The 14256-nt window shown below is 36.5% G+C and overlaps 1 protein-coding gene across 1 annotated transcript in view; it reads left to right on the top strand.

Annotated features, from left to right (window-relative positions):
* Positions 1-2556: 2556 nt before the first annotated feature.
* Positions 2557-14256, top strand: part of sox5 (SRY-box transcription factor 5) — a 239975-nt gene continuing 228275 nt past the window's right edge. Inside the window, exon 1 of the mRNA XM_081604242.1 lies at positions 2557-2650. The gene's annotated coding sequence lies outside the window, so the exon portion shown is untranslated. The remainder of the gene's footprint in view (positions 2651-14256) is intronic.

The raw sequence follows: 14256 nt of genomic DNA, 5'->3' as shown, positions 1-14256 counted from the left end.
TTGTCAAATAAACATGCTTCCGCCACATTATGCTTCTGTTGAAGCGAGGAGCGGCCAAATTGAAACGTGAAGTCGGCCATAAAAGTCCTAAATGGGGTATACCAGTCATTGATATCAGTTTCCCAGTAGGAAATCCGGTTTCGGAGGGCATTCCAGTTGATTTATCCGACTGGGATTTTGGAATTTTCCATTTTCGAGTACAACTGGAATGCAACATTAATTAATTAGCACCTGTTTTGGCACGAGTTTTAGCACCTGTTTTGGCTCGAAGTCGAAAATTACTTTGGAAATCCTTCTTTATAACGCTTTTTCGGATTCAAAAGGTGAGCGTTTTATGCCTAAACAAGTTCATAAGAAGCTACACACACCTTTTATGTTTTTATTTAGTTATGTTTTAAATTAGCAAATCTTTCCCAAAGCTACTCACTCGAGAGGCAAAGAGGAGTCGAAACAGCCAACGTAGTTTACCTATAAATGAGAAAGCAGGCCCCATTCTCGGTTTTAAGTGACTCTAAGTATATTTTTTTAAAAGTGTAAGTACTGTTTCTATTCTGTGGTAGCATCATATTTAGACTTCCTCCCTTGCTGTCCACCTGCCATTCAGCTGTCTGGCTGTCAGTCCCTCATGTAAAGTGTCAGTGTGTCCACAGCGAAGGTAAGAAGGGGTTTACAGCTGAACCCTAATATAGAGGAAACATTGCCATAACAAAAATGTAACTAGAGAAATACCACAAATTTCACAATTGTTCAACGCTGCTATGCCATTCCAGCTGTTTATTTATTTTTCATATTGGTTTCCCTTAGACCTATTCATTTCTGTCTTATCTTGATTATAAGTTTGTTTAAATTTGCTTTCCTTAATTTGCTTTTGCAGTCACTATTTAGAATTTTAATAACCCGAGTTTAACAAAAACATATATACTGAAAAACAAATTTAATTAATTTATTTCAAGGGGTTTTTACTCAAAAGATTGCATCTTTGGCCATACTTCTCTCTAGAGACTAACAAGTTAGTAACCATGTGACATATTTAAAATTGGTTGTGTGGAGCTGGGGTTCCTGTCAAGATGTCTTTCTTCATCACTGGCGCTTCTACACTGATGTATTTTAAGGACATTCTAACTCCATTAAGCAGCTAGGGCAAATCATACACTAGAATATCTATGATAAGGCACAGTGTTATGTAAATCCCCCTGCTCTCCACTCAGCTCCTTCAGACTCGCCAGGAGCAATTGGCAAACACCTGGTGTAACTGCACATCAGCTAAACTCGTTATACAAGCTCCTTCTCAGTGAAACGCTGGTAAAAAATGTTGCTAAAGGGTTAACAAGAGGAGTGATGTGATGACTTCCAGAAAGTGGCAGAAATAACAGGAGTTTCTTAAAAAGACAGAGGCCCAATGACTTCCAGAAAGTGGCAGAAATAACAGGAGTTTCTTAAAAAGACAGAGGCCCAATTTCAAGGCATTAAAATATGAAGTCACATTATTTTTTAGGTCATATTTGATATGCAGCATTTTTACAACTGAAGGTAACATAGTTACTTGATATGTGCCTGGCAAATGCATAATAATGCCCCTTAAACTAACACATATGTAGCACTTCTTACACAACATTCTTAACCTTTTTTTTTTTTCAAATAATTTTAGGTTTTATACATCGGTTTTGACAAATAAGTTTTTACCTTTCAATCTACAGTCACTTCTATACTGACCACTTTTGAAATGCTGTAATTTAATGAAATCTAATCCTTATAAGAAAACACGAACAGTCTTAAGCGAAATCATCTTTTGAAATGATATTAAATCAGTACGTGTCGTATTGATTTGTTATTGGCATTAAGTCCGCCTGAGACATTTAGAATATCATTAAAAAATTCTGTATGTCACTAATTTCAAAAAGCAAAACTTGTATAATGTACATGTGTGTGTATTATACATAAAGGGAACAATTTTTTTGTTTTAAATTGCAAAAAAGTAAAAGCATAATAGAAAGTTGAGCGTAGGTAGGCATGAGCTGGTAATCAGTTTCAAAGTATCCATTGTTTAGCTGTTTAGTGATAAAACCCCCTTCAATACCAGTATATGCCAACTCATCTTTCTTAAACTACCTTGCTTATTGGGCGATACATTTTTACAAGTCTTTGCATCTTGTAGTAATAATACAAATACTATTTTACAGTCTTGAGCTTCATTGTTTCAGCCATGTTTGTTAAAAAGGTGTTTTTCAGTCTAATTCTGCATTGATAACTGTGACATCTTCTGATGCAAATCAAAATAAAGCATTTTAAAGAAGATCTTTAAATGTCTTTCCGCTTCTTTTTGGTGGCTGTTATGCATGACGAAAGTACCTGATATGCGAACAGAAGCTTTCTGTAATATGTCTAAATCTTTGTACGTGTGTGTGTTTGTTTGTGTTTTGGGTGTGTGCATAAACGTGTGTGTGATGTGAAGTGAAGGGAGAGAGAGTGGGAAAGAGGTGGAGTGGCAACAGAGCAGCGGAGAAGTGACACAAATCAATGTGAGCACCCAAACCACCATCACCAGCAGCGGCGGCAGCCTCCCCGACCTCCATCACCCCTCTGCCTTTCCCCTGTGAGAGACCAGCTGAGACAGACTCCAAGAGAGGGACTCCTTCACAGCACTCCACTGGTAAGTCACCCCAGATGATCAGATGCCTCTCTTAATTCTGAAGTTGTGAAGGCTCTCCAAAGCATAGAGCATACAGCTGAGGGTCCATTCGTGACCGAGCACCCCGTCTTTTTATTTTTTATTTTGATTGTTTTTGCTTTCCCTCATGCACTGGCTCCTCTCTGCTGCTTCTTTTGCCGCCGTTGCAGTGACTGCTGCTGTGACAACCGCTGTGGCTATGGCAGAGAGTATAGCTATAAAAGTAAGACAGTGTGAGGAAGCTGCTGCTGGTCCTCCTGTTGTATGTTTTACAGCCTGTTGGGACCTGAGAGTTGGATCAAGGAAAAGCTCTTTCCACCAATCAGCACTCTGCCTCTGTGAAAGCGGGAGCGAGAGGGGATGATGAAGTGGTAAAAAGGAGTTTTTCCTGATAGAAAATCTTTGACATATAGTCAAAGACCTTTGATTTAAAAAATAATAATTTATTGCTTTTTAAAAATGATTTACATTTATTTGCTTTTGTGTGTTTGTTACACTTTGTCTTTCAGTACCTCAAAGTTTCTAAATGAATTTGTTTTACAGAACTACTAGAGATTTGGGGGGTTTATTTTGCATAAATATATAATTATAACTGTTTTATAAGGCCATGACAAATATGCAGGAAAATGTATTATTGTAATAAGAAATGTGTCTTCATATGCAGTCTTCTGTGTAAGCCACTAAGTTCAAAACCAAAGGATGGGTGATCTACATGAAATGTTTTTCCCACATTTTTAGTTTGCTAACATGAAAGAGGTGGTCAGAAGATGCTAATGCAATGCCAGTAATGTGATGGTTTTAATCTGTTATGTAGACTTAAATAATAAGTTAATGGTATGCAATAGAGCCTCTAACCTGTCAGTTTTTCAGCACCACAGTGGGGAGGACGTGATTATGTCTGTACTCTGCTCCATGATTCATCCACTTGATCTGAAACAAACTTTGACAAACTTTGGACCAATTTCTCTGGTTTAACAAAACTTGTGCTACCCGAAATAAATGAGTTGCTCTACAAAAAAACTAAATATTTCCCTTTTAAAAATAAAATCTAACTTTGGCTTTTATAGAACAGACAAAAAGCTTTTAATTGTATTTCTAGCCTACTGCACTTAGAGAAGATGAAATATTCAAAAAACATTTCTATGTCCAAACTTTCTTACTGTTTTACTGGAGGAGCCAGTTGTGATCATCCTGATCGGTGCTGTATCTGCTCTGAATGTGAAGTTCGTCTCCTATTTACAGTTGTACAGTATCAGTGGCAGCTGCCCACCATTTGTTATTGTGGGAGCTTGGCAGCGGTGGATGTTGTTATCAGTCGCTAGCATCAGGGATTGGTTTCCGCTCTCTTTTAGACAGTGATGAAAACACGAACATGCACTGTGCACTGACAAATACACACAAACAAGGCCTGTTTGTCACATGATTGTGTGTGAGCGTCTGGATGTCCTAAGGCTCACAGAGCGAGACACATTGTTAGACGCAGGTAAGAGTAAGACGGAGAGAGACATCTGTCAGTTTCTCAATGTTTTTGCTCACAATGCTTCTGATGAGGTGTGCTCCCCTTACAACACAAACAGATTTATTCAAGTCTATGTAGATGCTCTGTACACCAGAGAGGGCTTAGGTGAGAAATCTTTAGGTTTGAGTGTCGATGCTTTAACAGAGCCTTGATCTTTTACAAGGCAGATGGCTGTAAACAAATCTTGCAACGTTGAGCTTTTCCCTCTTTTGTTGCTCAAGTATACTTGTGACTTAAGACAAAATAACATCTGTGTGGAGATGGGATCACTTATCTAGCACCACAAAAAAATTAAGTGAAGCATTTGTCAGTACTTTGGAGTTGTGTGTTACACACCTATGCTCAGATAGTTAGCCTTATTATCTTTGTACTGTCTTATAAATCTTGTTTGTGTTTTTTGTTTTTATTACCGGTATGTATTTTATAATTTGCTTGCTTTTATGTCAAGGTGACCTTGGGTGTCCAGAAAGGTGCCTACAAATAAAATGTATTATTATTATTATTAATTCCCACATATTAAGGCAAATTGATAGATTTTCTTTATTCTCTGACATTGAAGCACAGCTATTCAGAACCTTCAGGGTTTTATTTACCTTTTTTTCTGTTTTGTCCTTTTTCCGTCATTCTTTTTATGTTAAATTCCAGCAGAACTGCTAATTCATTTTTTTCCCTCTCACTCTAGAACTACTCTGAAAGTAGGAGTGCTTAATTTGTTTCAGAAAATTTGGAGTGGTTTCTGTTTGAAGTAAGCATACTTGTTTACCTTCTGTTTTGACTTTCTAAATATACTGCTTTGATAGAACACAAGCTATGTTTTATATTTGGAGAAGTTTTCCTGTTTTTTAATCACCATAGTCCTCTTGTTTATTGATCATTTCTGTTTCTTTGACTAGTCCATTGATTTTTGAGGCGGTATCTTTTTCTGATTTTCAGAATGAGCTGAGTGATGCTCATTTTGCCTTATTTTGTATCATACATGTTCTAAACTTATCAAAAGTATAACACTGTTCATTGACTAGATTATGTTAACAACTCTGCCTAATAGAAAGTCAAAGAAAGCCTGAAAACATGTATTTAGCTACATTGCAGCTGATGCAGGATGAGGGCTACTGAAAGATTTGATCTAGTTTTATTGCATGTCAAAGTTTAAGTCAGATAATAGAATTTTTTTTATAAAGGGTCCCTTTTGTTCCTTTTGTTGTTTTAAATGCAAGACTATCTGCTTGAATGCTTGGATATTATTTTTTATAATAACTGCAATCAATCACCGGGGTCACATAGCTTTTTCTCCTGTAGGGTTAGAAACCTTCCCAGGAAAAACAACAAAAATAAAATAAAAAAAAGAGGTACTCCCCCAGAGGCTTTCTTAATGAACCCAAGTCCAAGTTGGACAGAGGCTGCCTATTTCTAAACTTTTTCCCCCTTCTTATGTTTCTTTGTGCATCAAACTCTTCAAAAAAAAAAAAGACGTAACAAGCATCTTTCATGGATCAAACGACTACAGCAGTGCTAGTTGTGCCAAAGCAGGATAAAAAAAAAGGAGACAGTAAGGAGAGAAAAAATACCTTATTATTGTTATCAAAGTAAAGCCAGCTCCTCTCCTGCTGCTCTTGTGGGACCTCTAACACTCTCTACGCTCATACACTCAGGGGGAATCCAAACATGACCCGCATACAGACCCCACCTCCACTTCACACACGCACACACACCCGCACGCACACACACAGACACCCATCCATGAGCCTGTCTTGGTTCACATCGTTTCATTTGTGAAATTAGTCCATTCTCTCTGACCCTGTCTTTTCATCAAGCGCGTTGTTGCATATTTTAGTCCCTTTCCTGTGCTTGTTTTACTAATTGGTGGCTGTACTTTGCCCAACACTGATATCCTTTGATCATCTCAGATCATTACGTTTACCTCATTAATTTGCTCAATGTGATTTTTTTTTTTTTTGCACCCCCCCCCCCCAACCTAAAAAAAAAATAAAAAATTCAAGGGTCGATGCAAAATTGGATTAATAATATATCATGTGGGCTAAAAGCAACAGTAATTCCTTTGTGATTTCTCTGGTTCATTTTTCTCTGTAATATTTTGACATTTGACATGCAGGTCATGAGTAAAGGTTAAAATCCAAGGATTTATTCTGAGACGAGCAAATTAGTGTCAACTGGATAGGCTTTACTTGTTTACTACTATTCTGGTGTCTATTTTAGGTTTCGTGCCGCAAAATAAATGATACACACAATAATCTTTTTATCTTTAGTATCACAATAATCGCCCTCTGTTCCAGTAAGGAACAACTTTGAACTGGTCTGGACCTTACTGACGTCCTCTCACCAGACTATGAGGTAGGTAAACATCGGACACATTTGTTGGCACCCTGGCAAAGACGAAGAAAAATTCTTAAATTCTTTTTATGATCAACAGGACAACATTTACCCTTTTTCCTGTAACATTTTACAAGGTTAGAGTAAACAGAAAAAGCTCTTTGACCTTTTCTCTTTTCAGTTTCTTTAGCTCATTCAGTGCCCCCTGGGTTCTGTGTTATCCTCATCGTGTGTGTGTGTGTGTGTGTGTGTGTGTGTGTGTGTGTGTGTGTGTGTGTGTGTGTTTTAATTGAATTTGGATCTGGAGGTGAAGTAGATCACTGAATAAAGTACATTTGTCTGGTAAACTACTTTGTTTTTCAGTTTTGACTTAAATTTGGGTCATTATCCAGCTGAAATACCCAATGATGATTAATTTTTAGTAAATATTTAGAGTTTATTGTGTTTTTTTCCTTTTTTTTTTAAACTGCCCCAGATTTCACAGACTTAATGATGCCACACACTCTGAAGATTCCCTGGGTTCTTGAAAGGAAAACAGGGTCACCACATTACAGATCCTCAAACCTTTTCCATGATGGACATGAAATGCTGCTTCACATCGTCCTCTTTTATTTCCATGTCGAGTCCCCCTGGAGTGTTTGTTGCAGAAAAGCTCAATCTTAGTCTCATTCAACAAAAGCACATGTTTCCACTTTAAGTTCAATTAGAGTTTAGCAAACTCTATGTTTACTTTGTGATGGTAGGAGAGAAAATACCTTTTTCCTTGCATTGCTTCTAAATAACCTGTGGACTTGTAGATGGCATAAAGTTGTCACTATAAGGAAGTTCAACCCAAGATGTTACTTACTGCTGCACTCCTTTAACAGTGAGTTTTTACCCTTTAGCTTGTTGGGCATAATGGCAATATATATGATTCTTCATGCAGCTTAGATGACAGTTCCTAAAATAAATGGAGTCTTAAGTCACATATTTATACACGAGAGAAACAAAGTCAAGAATTTCTAATTAAAAGTTTCTAGAAACCCTCATTAAATTAGCTAAATGAAAAAAATCTATTTATAAAGGGATTGGCAGGGATGCCATCAAATGTGCCAGAGGAGATTTAGTTTAAAACTGTATTGGAAATCAGATTTAGGTGACATAGTGAACCAATTATAATTATTTAACACAAACTGAGGTTGGGTAGTCACTAGTTATATTTACTCAGTGCTGTGAGTAACTTCACTGATTAAAGGACGCAAGACAAAGATACGTGTGTCTATGTCTGGTCAGACTTCTGATTTGTAATCTTTGTGGTTCTAATGTTTTTGGTTTTTTTTATCTGCTGAGTCTGTTGTGCCATTGGAGGTCAAGTGAACATACAGTAAAACGTAGATATTGCTGCCTAAAGTATTTATTTCAAAAGTTTGATATTGTAGAAACTGAGATTAGGGAATATGTTTTTTTTCTGCCTGAAATATAATTTAGTCTTACTTTATAACTTAAAGTATCACCGAACATGTACATTTTAGATTATGTCTATATTATTACACAATTCTATCAAATAGAACAGGACTATGTAGCCTTTTACTAAATCCTTTTTTATTCTTGTGTAACTTTTTTTGGATGAAGGTTTTTACTGCTACTTGCATAAAAACAAGTTCTACTCATACTTGAAGCTCATCTACCACAAATATGCAGGGTGTAGTTTAAAGGTCCCATCTAAACAAGGGGTGTTTCTGAGGAGCAAAATTACTGACCAGGAATTTAACTTCCTGTTTTCATGAGAAAACCCATCCCTCCATTGCTCCCTCCCTTCCAGGAGGAAAACCTGGAGGTGTCAGGATGTGTATGTAGCCTTCTCTTTAAATTGTTGGTCTCCCTCATGTCTTTTTCCACTGAACCTCCCCTGAAACCTTTTATTACTCTATGATGCATTATCATATGCAAAGACAATCTCTTCATACCATTTATTTATTTATTTTGCATTTCACATTTGGCAAACAAAAAGAATTGACGGTAAGAAATAAGTCTTTTAATATACACATTTTTATCAGCATCAGTTGTCTTAGCTTGCTCTAATCTAAGAAAAAACAAACTTCTTTCACACTTTACATTTTTCCTCCAAATCCTGAACAAAAGTCAAAGTTATTCAGTCCTCAATATCTGTTGTACCATTTGCAATATAAATGTGATTTTTCTGATACTATTTTAGGTCATTTTATTTCAAGACCTCAAACTCCCTAACTTGGAACCCAAATGGGTTAGAAACCATCGCTGTAGATCAAATATTTCTTCGCTTAAATATGCTGAAGCAAGTTTCTTTGCAAGTGTTTTTAATATAAAAAATTCATGCAAACTTTGTTTTTGCGAACCATCTGCATTTGCAAAATTAATAGTGAGCCAACTGTCTTGTCTGTCTTGCACATGATTAAGAATAATGCATTTTTAAATACATTTTGAAGGTATGATACGAACGTTTTTCAGACGAATTTCATGTGAAAATTTCTAATTTACAAAGCATCACCTGTCAAACGCTGTTTTTAAACTTTTTTTAAAATTTTTTTTAGATGTTTTGAAACAATTTCTATATTTTAAAACCTCAGAACATACAGCTCGTCTGTTGTTTTCCAGGTGTATACTCAGATTTCACCAATCAGCAGCTCTTGTTAGGGCTGCCATAACTTCCTGTATCCATTTTTTTTCTTTTCATTTCTTTTTCAGCACTCTGAATTCTTCCAGTGATAATCTGCCGAACAAAAGGTTGTTGTCTGAACCTGTCGACAGCTTTGTTGTCAGTCTGTCCAAATTCAAATGGTGTTGCATAAAAAGCTGTCTCCCACATCTTTTCTCTCTTTACTCACTCTTGTTTTTGTCAGTACAGATTACAGCTCAGATCACAGTCTGCAGGCGCTGTTGCATTGTGTTGCCTCGCGCCTCTTGTCGTATTGAGCTATGAGCAGTCCTATTATCATATAGATAAGTTCAATTTTCCCTTGTAGTTATACAAAGACGCAGTGATCTAATGTATTGTATTGCGTGGATTGTTAAAATTGGCTATGTTACCTCATCCAAGCAGTCTGCATCTCTTATTGTTACGAGCTCAACTGAGAGAGAATGTGAATGTTTTGTAATTTGTGTGTAAAGAAAAGATGTCTTTTGTGTGCGTTGGATTTGTTGTTCTGTTCCATCAAGTGTGACATTTTACAAGTGTTTATGAATAGTTTGTTTTTTTTATCAGAGAGACAGCATCTGGAGTGTTGAAAGCTTATAATTGTTTGTGACATCTTCTAAATGCATATTTTAGCAGTGGTAAATCTTTGGTAGACAGTGCAACTGTTGGCTGTTTTAGTGAGACTGTATGAACTCAACAAAATAATAAGCACAGATGACCAAGATGGAAGGAGACAATGTGGTCCCTGTTTAGTTCCAGGTGTCTGCATTTGCGTGTTTAATGTGTATGTTATTACAATTAAGTCAGATTTGACCATTTCAAATTTTTGTTGTTTAATATTTTTTAGCATGTTCAATTTTGGCATTAATGATCCACAACCAGGGATTATTTAAATCTACTTGCAAGTAGTCCCTGTAATGCTGTGTTTCAGAGTTCTTTAAGTAGTCAGAAATAAATCATTCAAAGAACCCAGATTATTTTGGTATCATTGTTCTTCATGTTTCTGAGGAATCCTGAGCTCATTCACTGCTAGCTAAAAATATTTATACCAAACGTTATTTTAATTCTCATAATCAGTTCTGTCAAATACGTAGGCCAGCATACGGTTTGATTATTTTTTTAGACAAAAGTCAGCTATAAGGTTTTATGTAGTCATTGACATAGGCGATAATAATCCAGTGACTCAATTCTTCCAAACAACATTCAATCTGAGTTATTTTATTCTCCTTTGTAAATAAGGAGCAATAACCATTACTATGAACTTAATAGTAAGTTCATAGTAATGAACTTACGAGTTCATTACTATGAACTAGTAATGAACTAGTAATTGAGCACAATTTTTGTAATTGGATGCAAAAACAATTCCACAAAAGCTTCTCACGTGACTGTTATAGACTTGCATGAACAGACCTGATATGAGGCTATCCTACTCTAATATCCAAATGTAGATATTTTTTAAAATGAGCACAGACCCATGTTTCTAATTTGCACACATTTGAGAAATGTAATGAAGTCCTGAAATCTGGTCTGCGGTGCTGAAGTTTTTCTGAGTGGCTACTGCAGGAAATGAATGAGGGGAAGTTTGAATTCTGTAGAAAGACAATGGAGAAGACAGTTTCTCCTGCAGTTAAAGGAACTGTCTGATTGCACCGATTGCCTCAAAAGGTTGCACAGCAAAATAAGTTACAGGCACCACCATTTGTGTCCAGACTTGTTTTATTAGTTTGTTTTGTAAAAAGATTCTGTTGGGACCACAATTCAAGAGCATTGTCTGATTTCATTAGTTAATTTTTAATGTATTTTCCATTTCAAGTTGTTTGAGTTTTAGTGGACTTTTCGGTCATAAACAGAAGAGTACAGACAATGTTTGTCTGTGTTCTTTGTTCACAGTCGTCACCTGTGATCTGCTTAGACTTACACTCTGTACTCCCAATACTCCCAACAATTCCCAGTGGCATGTCACATAGTAAAATGTGTGTGTGTGCTTTCAAGCTTACATTGCTCTGATCCAGCACTACTTAAAACACAGACCGACGCACGCGGGCACGCACGCACACACACACACACACACACACACGCACACACACACACGCATGCACACACACACACTTCCTCCCTTCTTCCACTTTCAACATCCTTCCCTTTCTTATGGAAAAGAGCCAATTAGACTTGTGTCTGTTTGTTTTAAACAAAATGGCTTTTAATTAGTGTGATCAAAAAGGCTTCTTTCTGCAGGCCCCAGGATCCACTTTGTAGTTCTCCTTCCACATTGCACATGGGTTTGATGCCACCTGATAGGACGCCAAAACAATCAGAAACCTCTCATAATGAATACGCACATGCAAGCACACTATTTATCACCATCCATCGCTTGGTTTCCCTTAAACTCACCATGTCTTTTGTTGTATTGTTCGCATGATTAATTTTTTCTGTTAACCCCCACAACCTTATAATTTTTCATTTGATTCTTTGTACTCTTTTGTGTTTTGGTCTCTTATTTTGTGGTGTTCTGATAGTGAGGTCCAGCATGGCTTAGCATATAAACTGCTTGCAGGGGTCACTCCATTTTAGTGTATGAACATTTTCAAAACTAATGCTTTAGTCACTGTCCATTTGGATAGAAGGACTGCTTTTTCCATTTCAAAAGAAGTGTTGTGTTTGTCAAGGTTCTTCTGGGCCTCTTAGAACTGCTGCTGGATCCAACTTTGGATGTTTGCTTGATCCCTGGTATGATGGACGCTTCTTTTGCCCTCATCCTGGTTCCAGTGTTTCCCCGTGTGCTGTAGACTTTTTGTCCCAATTTTGTCATTGAAAAGCTACTCCTTCATGTGCAGCTTTATTTCCTGTCTCTTAGGTTTTCAGTAAACATGACGGTGTGTCTTCGATCACTGTTGTTCATAGCTTAAACCAACTTACCCAAACTGCCCTGAGCAAAGGGCATTAACATCATAGAAAACACAAAGGATTAAGATTATCATGACCTATGAATAGCCGAAGTAGTGGTATGATTCACTGAAGTAAAATTTACTCCTCCACCGTAAAGAGAGTCGTTACTGTGCGTGAAAGCATCTTATTCTTCTGAAATTGCCATCTTGATGTCAGACAGGACAACATCTGACATATTTTCCCTCAAATACTAAAAATAGGTTTGAAGAAGTAGAGAGGGTTGTTTCAACCTAAAAACACTTTGCCAAGCACGGAAGTGGCAGCATCTTATTGAGGGTCTTGTTTTGCTACCAGTGGTACTGATGCTTTGTACAAAGTGAAATCAACTAAGAGAAACCACCTACAACATCTTCAACTCAAATCTAAAACTAGACGATTGAAACTTTCTACACAAAATAACTGAATCTCCAATAAATTCAAACTTGTGCACCAAATTCCCTTTTTTTGTTGTCGGTGTTTCACAATTACTCCACACTGAAAAGCAAATGGTTGAGATGAATATTTAAAAGCTTATAAATACATACATTTTAACCTTCATGCCTCAGACCTTGTCCGAAAATAAAATTTCTTTAAAATTGAAGTGTAGAAAGCATGGTGTCAGTGTTTAAATAAATGATGTGACCAGAAATAGATGCAGTCAGGTGAAGGGTGTTCTGTATGACTATATCATCCAGTACACCTGACTGCATGACATTTACACATAACAATGTGACATGTTCTTTAAGGTTTAATCTTTTGCCAAGATAAGTGGATTATTTGTTCTCAGAATAATGGCAGAAGACAGAATAAATAGTCTAACAGGGCATCGCTAGCTGAAATCCCACTTTATTTGCTCTACATTGCTTTCAGATTCTCTGCAAAAATATTTTCTACGAACCACTGGAAAAGTATTTCTGAGTTCTTCTACATTTACTAGAACTCAATGTAGGAGATTAGATTTATATTAATTGAGTCAAGTATATTCAGTCTCCTAATTAGATTAGTTTTAGTTGAGGTAGCAGCTGTATTTGTATTTTTTTTTTATTTTTTATTGATTTAGTCTTGATATTCCTGGCCATCCGGTGCATACTTTAGTGTGATTTGTGTATGTTTGTGCATGTCTCTGTCTGTTTGTCAGGTGATGGCCACTTCATATTTGGTCTGTTGCTGACAGTGGCTGCAGGGGGTAAAGATGTGACCCAATCAGTTCACTACGGCTCAGCTCTGCATGGCTCTAATTGACGTGTGTGTGCGTGTGTGCGTGTGTGTGTGTGTGCGTGCGTGTGCGTGCGTGTGTGTGTGTGTATTTGGTTTTGTGTACTTGAGCTGAAATATGATTCACTGACAGCTGTCACATTACTTTTCTCAATCCTGATCTCTTCCATCTTGTTTATGTTCACGTATTGTGAGTGATTTACAAGAAAGTGAGATTTGTGGCTTAGTTAGGTTAGGTAACTTTAGAGTTAACTTTAGATCTTTCAAAAGTAGGATTTTTTTGTAAAATAGGAACTCGCTATGGAGAAATATCTCGTTGTCCCAACCGTTAAGAGCAGATTTATGGTGTAAGCAAATCCACATGACAATTCACATTTTAAGTCACAGCTTTCTTCAAAATTGTATTTACTTAATCTATTTCATCAAAATGTTACGCAGAAATACCCAATTATGAACATGTGATTAAAAAGTGAGATTTTTTTTTTGCTTATTTATTGAAACACACAGAGCCAAGAAATCACATTTACACAAATATTCAGACTTTGCATTGAAAGTCAACATTGAGCTGTTTCCACTGAGTAAATGGCAAAAATCTCAAACTTATTTTTCAGAATACTTGTAATGGGGTATTTGAAGAAAAATAAAAATTAAAAAATTTGGACTTGAGCTATAACATAAAAACAAAATGTGGAAAAAGTGAAGCTCTGCGAATATTTAAATTGCAAAAAATGTAAATGCTAAATAATTTTACGTAGTTATAGATTTTCAGGCGATTGTATGTTGTTTTTCTGATTGTTATAATTCTGACCTCTCCTTGGGCCACATTTAGTCATGTGAAAGTCTGCTAGTATTTGCCAACCTTTATTCTCCACAAATTATTCAGTTCCTCTTCATCTGATGGAGACATTTGTAGGACAACCTCATAGATTAGTTGTAGAAATGGAGTGC

This window comes from Poecilia reticulata, chromosome 23 (genome assembly GCF_904066995.2).
Source record: "Poecilia reticulata chromosome 23, P_reticulata-male-v2, whole genome shotgun sequence".
Lineage (NCBI taxonomy): Eukaryota > Metazoa > Chordata > Actinopteri > Cyprinodontiformes > Poeciliidae > Poecilia > Poecilia reticulata.
The sequence above is the reverse complement of the archived record's forward strand: the minus strand, read 5'-3'. Positions and strand labels throughout refer to the sequence as shown.